General features: G+C 36.1%; 1 long non-coding RNA gene across 1 annotated transcript; it reads left to right on the top strand.

Annotated features, from left to right (window-relative positions):
- The first annotated feature begins 204 nt into the window (after positions 1-204).
- LOC149815839 (uncharacterized) lies at positions 205-7,584 on the top strand. The gene is made up of 2 exons (XR_016428021.1): positions 205-364; positions 7,351-7,584. It is a non-coding gene; the product is annotated as an uncharacterized LOC149815839 (long non-coding RNA).
- The last annotated feature ends 3,551 nt before the right edge of the window (positions 7,585-11,135 follow it).

Below are 11,135 nucleotides of genomic sequence, written 5' to 3'. Positions count from 1 at the left end.
AGCGTTAGCATAACCCATTTACTGTTCACGGATAATCTCTTAGTGTTTGGGGAGGCGAGTGAGGATAATGTGGATGTTGTGGACGATTCTAAGATGCTTTAGGAAATTTTCAGGGCTGCGTATGAACGGGACAAAGAGTCAAAGTATTGATTCTAAATGACTGTAGTCTGTACCAGTGTTGCAGAGTAAGGCATCAGATATTTTTTATGGCGAGATTGGCTCTCTCCTCTTAAATTATTTAGGCCTTCCTCTTTATTTGGGAGTTTTGCGGGAGGTTCATTGGAGCAAGGTGGAGGACCATGTTCGGGCGAGAACATAATCATGTGTGGCTTGGCTTTTATCTAAGGCGGGTCACATAAATCTGGTACGCTTTAACATTTTCACTATGGTTACACATTTTCTGCAAAATTTTTAAGATGATCTAGGAAAATATTGTAGAGTGCTTGATGTCTGGTCGCATGACTCGAATATTTGGGATATTATTTTGAAAAAGAACCCATCTGATGAAGCCTTTCAGCAATGAACTGTTCTCATGTTAGATTTGGCTATCGTCTCATTGATGCAGCAAGTAGATGAGATGGAATGGACGCAAAATTTTCTGCAACTTCGTTTTATAAGGCAATGGCATGCCCTTAAGCATCTTGGTTGCTAGAAAAATCGTTGAGGGGTGGGTTGCCTTTACGTGGTTCATTAATTTTACAGGGCAAGATTAAAACAGAAATTATATTGAAGAGGCAAGGATTTTAATTAGCCAGTAGATGCTCCTTATGCCTTTGCAATGAGGAATTGATTATGCACTTGTTCTGGGAATGTAAATTCATGAGGTATTTGTTGCAGCAGGCTTGGGGTGATCTGGGTTTCGCTTGGGACGACTTAGTTTTTTCAAGACAGGTTTTGATTGCGAGCCACCTTGACTCGAAAGAGAAAAGGTGGAAATTTCTGTGGCGGGTTTGGATGTTGACATGGAAGCTAATATGGCATGAACATAATCAACATATTTTCAGGGAATCTTATAGCATCCCTAATCATCTGCTTGCATAATTAAAGTGGGAGCTTTCAAGTAAGGTGGAAATGGCCGAATTAGTCTATTCAATGGATCGACTCTAACAGATCTCTTTGCTAGATCTGCAACCTTATTATGCTGCATTTTGTTTTTCTGATTTATGTTTCTTATACCTTTGATTTATCTTTGATTTTTGGGTGTGATACCTCATCACACTCATAATCATGTATTGTGCCTTATAGACATATCAATACATATAATTTTCTCTAAAAAAAAACAATTGAAGTATATCTTGTGGGTGCTTTTTTGGAATGCTTTGCCCTTCATATGTTTTTACTTTTTACTCATTTCTGTCAACTTTAACACGTTACTGTTATGCCCTAACATATTCACCATCGTGATGAAAGTTGTGGGATTCGTTCTTTACTCATTTCTGTCAACTTTAACACGATACTGTTATGCCCTAACATATTCACCATCGTGATGAAAGTTGTGGGATTCGCTCTTCAACTTGTATACCTTTCCTCCTATGTTGAGCAGAAATTAGCCGCACCAGGAGCTCAAAATCTTCAACACGGGCTTCAACTTGCAAGTTCTCGTACATCGTACACAGGTCCTAAAAAAGGGGCGAGCTTGATGGTGTGGGACACCACCAAGGCTTAAAAAAAGAAGAAAACATGAATAATATACCAAGATTAGGGAATTTTATACTTGTGAAATAAACAAAATAAATGAAATGAACATACAAAAAATAAACTAATTAAATCTCACATTGAGCTTAGGTAGCCATTTTCTATGAGGTGACGAGCACGGTGGAACTCAGGCATCACTTCGGCTAGGTGCAGGCTCCGAAGGTGGGTGAGATAGGAGATCTGGATCATAAGGTAAGCTAAGTAGGCTCAACTAAGCTAGAGCACTAAGTTTAGGTAGGCAGAGATTTCAAGAGAGTATATAGGTGCAACTAGGTTTCAAACTCCAGATACCAGAATAGAGGGTGAGCCCCAATTTATAGTCTTTTCGTAGATTTTGATGCAATTCCCGCATATCTGGTATTCATAGATCTGAATTCGTCTAAGGATGAGATGACGAGCTCCTATTGGCCAAAGTTTGAAAGGGATTCTCTGATTGGCCAAGGGTTTTTCTAACCTAATATCTAAGGATTAGGTAGGCTAGATATGATTTATGGATTTAGGATTGAGCTAGATCCTATATCACGGTTTTGTGAGATAGGGATAAGAAAATTGATGGTTCTTTAAAATGGCGAATGTTTTCAACTCAGGCTGCTAATGACACTTGATATCTCCTAACAACAATCCATGTGTTATTGGAAAAGTATTGATGATATATCATGGATTCAACTGATTACTAATGATAATTTATATGTCACTAATTAGTGAAATACTAATGACATATCATGGATTAGGTCAATTGATGATGATAATTCATGGGAATCTGCTAACGACAGTCCATGTGTCGTTAAGAGCTGTCAGCTTGTTTTGTCCATAACTTTGGATTCTGATATCAAATTGATCTATTTTTTGGCTTGTTTGAAAGGTAAGTTCTTCTAGTTTAATTCTTCTTTCACTGAAAAACCTTAAAGAAGTCATTTTGAAGGCAAAAAAATAAAACTGAAGTTAACCTTATTTGAAATAAGCCAAAGACATGAGATCTTTGATATATAAAATAACTCGGTAAAAAATAGGGTGTCTCATAGAGATGTTCATTCCATTTTTTCTCACCGTCGATGTAGGCTTGCAATAGCCAAACCACATTACATCTTATGTTCTTATGTGTGTGTGTGTTATGTGTATTTGGGCATGTTACCAACTTTACATGGTACGAGAGCCTTCACCATCATAGCCTCTATAGTCATTCGAGTACCTCTTAAGTCATGTCTTTGTGTTCATGATGTCATCCAGATCTACCTTGTCATCTATGTCATCTAGCATCGTATCTTTGTCTCCAACACCTACAATACAATGGAATCCTTCTTCGAGCCTCATCTTGATTAAGCTTGACAAAAGCAACTAGCTTCTTCGGTGATCACAGATAAAGTCTATGATGTACAGTTAGGACCTTGTGAAGTATGCAGATGGATCCTCTCTCCCACCGAGTAAGAGTATTCTCCAAGGAGATTAGTCATCTCCAAATCATGAATATTTCATGTGGAAAAGAGTCAATCAGTTGTATCTGAGTTAGATAAAGGCAAACATCTCTAAACCGGCTTTTGGACAGATCATCTGGTTTTCTACTGCTTATGAAGCTTGGTTAGATCTTGAGCATTCCTACTTGTCCCAATCAAACCTCAGGATTTTTCAGCTAAAGCATGACATTCATAACATGAAGAAAGCAGACACTCTATGACAGAGTACTTGAATCAGGTAAAGTTCATAGACGACTCTCTTAGTTTGATAAGTGAGGAAGTCTCTGATGATGATCTTGTTTTATAGACTCTGAATGGTCTGTCAAGTGAGTATCCATGTCACATGGGTGCTGGTGCGGGGATTCGGCACTTCCAAAAAACCCGGGTGCGGGGGTGCGGCAGGGGCAAAAATGTATATATATATATATATAAGGGGGGTCCGGGGGTTCCCCCCGGCGCGGGTCCCGGCAGGGGCAAGAATTTTTTTTTAAATTCTGCAGCCCATTTCATAGGGCAAAATTTAAAAAAAAACAAAAAAAAATGGACCGAAATGACCCTGGGTGCGGTCAACGCACCCAGGGTCGGGTTGACCGCACCCGCACCCGCGTCGAGTCGCGTCGACGCGGGTGCGGCACCCTACTAGCCGAATCCCTGTTACATAGGTGAGTATGAATGATTTATTACTATGGTTTCTACACTTGCATCTCCTTTCATTTGTTGAATTATTTGACATGTTTAACACTCAAGAAAAGAGGCTTGAGATGTTTACTCCCAAACAACTACAATAGGTTGAATCCTAGTCCACTGCTTTCTTTTCTCAAAAAGTGTGGGCTTAAAAACACCTATAGAGGTTGTGGCCGAGGAATTGGCTTTGGGCAAAATTCACAAAATAGTTATCAAAGTTAAAAGAATGGTTCAAATCAGTTTGCTAATAATGTTTCTGAAGATTATCAAGTAGTATATCAATTTTGTGGACGTAAAAATCACATAGCTCATCAATGTTATGATATCCCCAAAGCCTTCACTGTGATGGATTTAAACTCATCTCAATCACTGTGATGGCTTTAAACTCATCTCAAGATGAAGCTTGATATCCTGACATTGGAGCCACCAATTATATGATTGCTAAAGACCATGGCATGACAGACAATGAGTACCAAGGAAACGACTCCATCACCGTAGGAAACAGAACTACCTTGCCTATCCTCAGCATGGGTAATATTATCCTAAGCTCTAACAAATGGCCTTCCATTTTGAAGAACGTTTTGCATGTACTTGGTATTAAAAAGAATTTTCTATTTGTAGCCAAGTTCACTTGAGATAACAAGTGCATGCTTGAGATTTATTCTTATGGTTTTCTTATTAAGGATTTGCAGAAAAGAACCATACTTCAAAGAGGGCAGAATAGAGGAGTTATACAAATAGACATCAACACATAAGCATAGAGGAGAAGTTAATGCGGCATTTAGAGAAGAAAAGGTAACTATAGAGAGGTGGAATTGTCAGTTAGGCCACTCAGGGTATAAAACTCTTAAAACACTTGAAAGGAATAAGTTCTTATCATTTGACAAAGGACAAAATTTTAATTTTCTGAATTTTCTACTAAATGCTGTCGAGTTTATACATGTTGATCTATGGGGGTCTGCCCCTTGCTTATCTCGTGAAGGGTACAAATATTATTTTCTTATAGTTGATGACTACTCTAAGTTCTCATGCCTTTTTCTATTGGTCAAGAAATCAATTGCTCAAAAGTGTTTTGAAAAATTTTAAAACATAGTTGAGAAGTAACTTGGTCATGTCATAAAGATATTCCATAGTGATGCAAGCGGTGAGTTTATGAGTAAAAGTTTATCTAATTTTTTGGATAGTCATGGCATCAAACGATGGATTTTTTGTCCACGTACACCACAATAGAATGACATAGTAGAAAGAAATTAATACCATGTCATTGAGACCAAGTTGAGTTTCTTAGTTTATGCATCTATGAAGCTAAATTTTTGGGTGGATGCTTTTCGGATGGCAGTTCATATTATTAGCCGATCACCCACACCAAATTTAAAAATGTCTCAATTTGAATTGATTTTTAAAGTTGCCCCATGATATGATTATTTTAAAGTTTTTGAATTTTCATGTTGTCCTCAGTTGGTGCCATACAACAATTCTAAGCTTGTTCCAAGGTCTAAGTCTTGTGTTTTCATCAGGTATGGTACATGTTACAAGGGATTTGTTTGCTATGAACTTGTCACAAAGAGGGTTTTTATATCATGTCATGTGATTTTTTATGAATAATCTTTTCTCTATGCTGGTTCTAAAGAGATGATCACTGATAAAGAATTGACTAGATGGTTGCAAAAACAAGATGATGTGGGTGCTGGTCTTGTCTACTCGGGTCTGATCACTCTATGTCAGTTATATCATATAACACCTATGTGAATGGACCGGTTAGTCTCGTTGCCAATCCTATAGATCAAAGAGTTGAACCTGAATCACATATCCAAGATGTTGAGATCATCCTTAACAGCCTTGAATCCAGTGATGATCATGATACTAGTCCTATCGAGCCTTTTCAAGAAACCAATTCTAGGGATAGTGGTGTCATGGACCATACCAGTGGAATAAACCTTATTGCTAACTTGTCTTCATAGTTTTTCCTTACAACTCACCCTATGATAACCAGGTCCCAAGATAGCACTCGAAAACCCAAAACCTAATTAGCATATAGATACTCACTTCCTCAAACTTTTTTAGTGGGATAACCCAAGAAGAAGAAGAGCCTAGCAACTTTGATGAAGCTCTCTGTGAATAAGATTGGGTTTTGGTACCCCCTAAATATGGTCAATCTTGTTGGGCATAAATGGATATATCATATAAAATGATATGCAGATGGATTCATAACCCGATATAAAGCTCAGTTTGTTGCAAAAGGCTATAGTGGAGAAGGGATTGATTAATTTGAGTCCTTAGTCTCATGGTAAAACCTACCACCATCAGAGTTATGCTTTCGATTGATATAAGTCAAGAATGAAAAATACATCAATTGGATGTTAACAATGCTTTCTTGCATGTCTTTTTAAAAGAAGAAGCTTACATGGCTCAACGTTCGAGTTTTGAAAATGAGCAATTTTCAAATTATATGTACAAGTTAACCAAGGCTCTTTATGGGCTTAAACAAACCCCTCGAACTTGGTTTGAGTGCTTGAGTACCTACATCTTTTGACTTGGATTTGTTGAAGCTAAGGCATACCACTCACTTCTTACTCACTTCTTATCAAACATACAGGTGAATTGGTTATGTATGTTCTTGTATATGTGGATGATATCATTGTCACAAAAAGAGGTCAAAATATTATATGTAAATTTGCTCGAGTTTTCTATTAAGGACCTTGGCAAACTGCACTTCTTTCTTGGGGTTGAAGTTAAACACATTCCAAATGGAATTGCATTATGTCAAAGGAAGTATATTCATGGTCTATTGGTCAAAACCCAAATGATTGAGTCTAAGCATGTGCTTACCCCTGCTACACTCAATGTTGTTTTGTCGAATTATGTTGGAAATCTTCTTGAAAATGGTACATATTATAGGAGTGTTGTGGGAGCACTTCAGTATATTACTCTTACATGGTCAGATGTGGCTTTTGTCATAAATAAGGCTTGTCAATTTATGTATGAGCTTGCTCAAGATCAGTAAAATCATGTGAAAAGAACTCTTTGTTATTTGAAGAGAATCATAAACTATGGTTTAAAAATATCAAAGTCCAATTCTTTATAGCTATCTGCATATTCAGATGTTGATTAGGCAAGATGTGTGACAGAAGGTCAACAAATGAATATCTTAGATTCTTGGGACCAAACATTATTTCATGGAGCTCGAATAAGCAGCATATGATAGTCAGGTCAAGCACAGAAGCTGAATACAAAGCTCATGCAGGGGCAACTTCAAAATTGATGTGGTTGAAATCTCTCTTGAGAGAGTTAGGGATAAGTCAGAATCAAGCTCCTGAGTTGTGTGTGTGATAATATAGGAGTTACTTATCTTGCTGTCAATCGGTTTTTCATGCCAAAACCAAACATATAAAAATAAATTATCATTTTGTCAGGAAAAAAGTGACAAATCAAGAGCCTAGTGTTAAGTTTATTTCATTTGAAGAACAGCTGCTGATATTCTTACTAAAGCTATTGTTGGATTGTGTTTTTGTTTTTTCAGGAACAAACTCAAACTCATAGACATGGAGATTGGCTTGAGGGAGCATGTTAAAGATGTTGAGGTAAGTCATGTTGCAGCTCAGCCAGCACAATCCTGAGGGTCATAGTTTTGAGGAAAGTTTTGTTGGTGAAAACATGCTTACAAGAAAAGAATCCAGAGAAGAAATTGAAAGAAGGAAGTCCAACTGCTAAAAGAGTTAATGCTCTTCTTATAGAATGTTTCATGTTGTAGTTCCAATTTGTTGTAATTGCCTAAAAGTGTATGACACCCAGCCGGGTAAGAAAATCCCTTGTAATGGATATATATAGATATAGATATTAGTAATGTGACGGTGCTTGGGGGCCACCTACTCCCATCTAAAGAAAGCTTTAATTTTTCAAAATTCTAGAGGCTTTTTGTTGATCAGACCACATATGATCTACATGCCTTTTTTAGTAGAAAACAAGTTCTGAATCATGTGAATGTGACTTATATGTAGGTTTTTCAATATCTTTTAAACTCAATGGCCTACAATATACCAAAATTTCAAGACCTAAAAAACCTTATTTTTGCTTCAAAAAACATGATCCAAAGCATGACTCCTATCAAATAAACTATGTTGAATGCATCTATGATGTCTGATTGAGAAGATATAAGTTACACATATGGTTTCTATTAGGTGGGGGTATGTGCTCTCAGAGCACCATATCAGTACTATATATATTCTCTCTCAAAACCAGAAAGTAAGAGAGAAAATTTTCCACCATGGATGTAGGCTTGCAATAGCCGAACCACGTTACATCTTGTGTGTGAGTGTTGTGTGTTACCAACTTTACAATGCAAACATGCACACGCACACACAAAATGAGATGCTCAATTCATGATGAAAAACAGATCAGGTAATACGCCAAATCACTGACAGTGTTTTGCATCATCATCGTCTATCATGGCTATTGATAGGCACCAACATGAATACTGATGATGGTGTCATCAGTGCCTTGATGATGAACCCTGCTACTTGCACAAGGGACAGTGGAGATGGAATCAATGGATGGTGACGATTTCAAAACACTAGTGATCAATGATTTGGCATGTTACTTTATCAGTTCTCAATAAGGATCGAGCAAAGTCACTATTTTGAGAAACATTATACAAGGTATAGAATTACTGAATCCATCAACATTTCTGTGAGTAATTTAGAAAAAGCTGCCTAACTTATCACGTATATATTTACTAAGATCTGCCTAACAGTTAGACTCAATTCATGCTTAAAAGACTCTTTTGATCCTAAAATCACAGCGACATTTATTTAGTTAAACCAAATAACTAAAATGCCCTCACTAGTGATTTCAAGCATCAGCTATTTGATGAGAAGCGGACAAAATTATCATTTTACATTACTGGTGTATTCGAAATGCATTCGGATAAAGCAGGCAGCCAAATCTAATAACAAAAAATGAAGGGAAAATATTGGATATGCTCGTGTTTTCCGAATCCCCTAGGTGAAACCCATAAGGGGCAGGTTATATTGACCAAATCTGAACCAATGAATGTATTTACCATTGTTAAAATAGTAGGCATCAATCTTTGGATCCAGTGGCGGATCCAAGATTTTGCTTAAAGGGAGGCAAAAAAAATTAGAATAAAATGAAATAAAAAACTAAAATATATCCGATATTTTGCTTAAAGGGGGGCAAAAAAAATTATAATAAATTAAAATATAAAACTAAAATATAAAGGGCTCAATATAAATTTTTAAAATAAAATAATAAAAAATTTCAAAACTTTCTTAAAGGGGGGAAATTATAATAAAATAAAATATAAAACTAAAATATATCCAGAATTTTGCTTAAAGGGGGACAAAATTTTTTTATAATAAAATAAAATATATAACTAAAATATAAAGGGGGGGCAATATAAATTTTTATAATAAAATAATAAAAATTTTCAAAACTTTAGGAGGGGCTCAAGCCCCTCCTCACCCCTCGATCTGCCCTTGTTTGGATCTTTGGATTTTTAGGATTGGGTGTGTGCAATGAAGGAGAAGAAAGAATAAATTTTTTACTTGATTCCACACACTTAGCGTATCTATAGAGATGAATTAAAGCCTCCCTTGGTGTAGCAGTTTTCATTCGTATTTTATTGTGTTTTAATGTACATGATTATTTCATATGTTTTTGGTTAATGGTGAGTTACAAGCACACCATTTGTGTGGTTATTTGGATTCCAGTTGTGAGACCGTTATGGCCAACTGGATTCATTATTTGAATCGAACATCTTTCACTTGGCCATAGAGGATGAACAACCACATTATATCACAATCAGTGCATCATGTATCACATATAACACTTCATGACAAACATGCACCAAATAAATCTGCACAATTCTTTGGTTTATATCAATTTCTAAGTATGTTGTTTTTCTCGCATGCTATAGTTTATTTTTCTATAGTCATGTTGGTTTTTCATTATCCATTTTCAAGTATAAGGTTTTCACATATGCTATGGGTTATTTTTCACACAGTCATGTGGATCTTTTCATCATTTATATTCAAGTATGAGGTTTTCGCATATGCTATGGGTTATTTCCCACATAGTTTTGTGCATTTTCCTTCATATTCAAGTATGATATTTTTTCACACATGTCATGAGTAATTTCTTGAATAGTCATTTGGTCTTTTCCTCATCATATAATCTATGATTTTTTCACATATGGTATGAATTAGCCATGACATCACTCATTGTGTCACAATTTAAATCATAACCCTTGACGTGTAATATCATATTCAAACAAATACATCATATTGTGAGTCTCACTTTCTTAGTTAGTCATGGAGATCTTATGGCTCTTCCATGACCATTTCATCGGATATCATCATGTTGATCATGCATAATTTTTATGCACAATTTCATACATTTTCATGCATGATCATGTGTGATAATTGCTTAAAAATACTTGTTTGCGAAGGTTTTCATGGTTTTTATCAAAACTGTAATTTTAATAAACTAAGCCTTTTGGAGTAATTTGGGGAGAATAATTAAGTTTTTAGAAATTACTTTTTAAAAGAGAGGCATTTTTGGAAAATTGAAAATTTATTGGACACTTTGAAAAATGGTCTAAAAACCTAATTAGACTAGTATAAAAAAATCAAGAAAGAAAAAACATTTTTCTCTTTGTAGCTTGCGCCCCTCTCTCTCTCCTCTCTGCCTCCCCTTCTTTCTTTCTCCTTCTTGTTCGATCGACTGGTTGCCTACCTCATCCTTCTTACTTCTTATGCTTTTCATTCTTTCTTCTAAACCTCGTCATCGCCGGTTCTTCTCATCCCCTCTATCGGAGAGAGAGCGGAGTTCGTTTGGTTGCAGCGAGAAAGACCAACTTCTTCTTCTTAACCCTTCCGTCGAAGGTAAGCTAAAAGGTGAATATCTTCTCTCCCTTTTACGTAGTATTTAGGATCATTGCATACATCCAACATCGCATAGATCATATTTCTTGTTTTACGCATGTGTATTATATTTAGCTTAAATTGATTCTTGCATCATTATCTACATATAGGGTAGGAAAAGTTTAAAGTTAGTGCAAAATATTTTTATTTCAATTAAGTAGATGTCGCTGTAGTTAGAGTTTATTGTTTTCAGAAATGCAACCAAGTATCCAAACGCAATTCAGGTCAGGGTTCGAGCCAGCAAGATCAAACATGAATTAGAGGGTTCACACACAAACTGTGATTAGACCCGGTCACGTCAGTCATGTTTTCAATTATTATTTTTATAAAATTTGGTTGACGTGAAATATCAGCCATGTAGACC

Source organism: Nuphar pumila, chromosome 15, assembly GCF_984573655.1.
Source record: "Nuphar pumila chromosome 15, dmNupPumi1.hap1.1, whole genome shotgun sequence".
Classification (NCBI taxonomy): Eukaryota; Viridiplantae; Streptophyta; class Magnoliopsida; order Nymphaeales; family Nymphaeaceae; genus Nuphar; species Nuphar pumila.
This window is presented reverse-complemented; position numbering and strand designations above follow the sequence as displayed.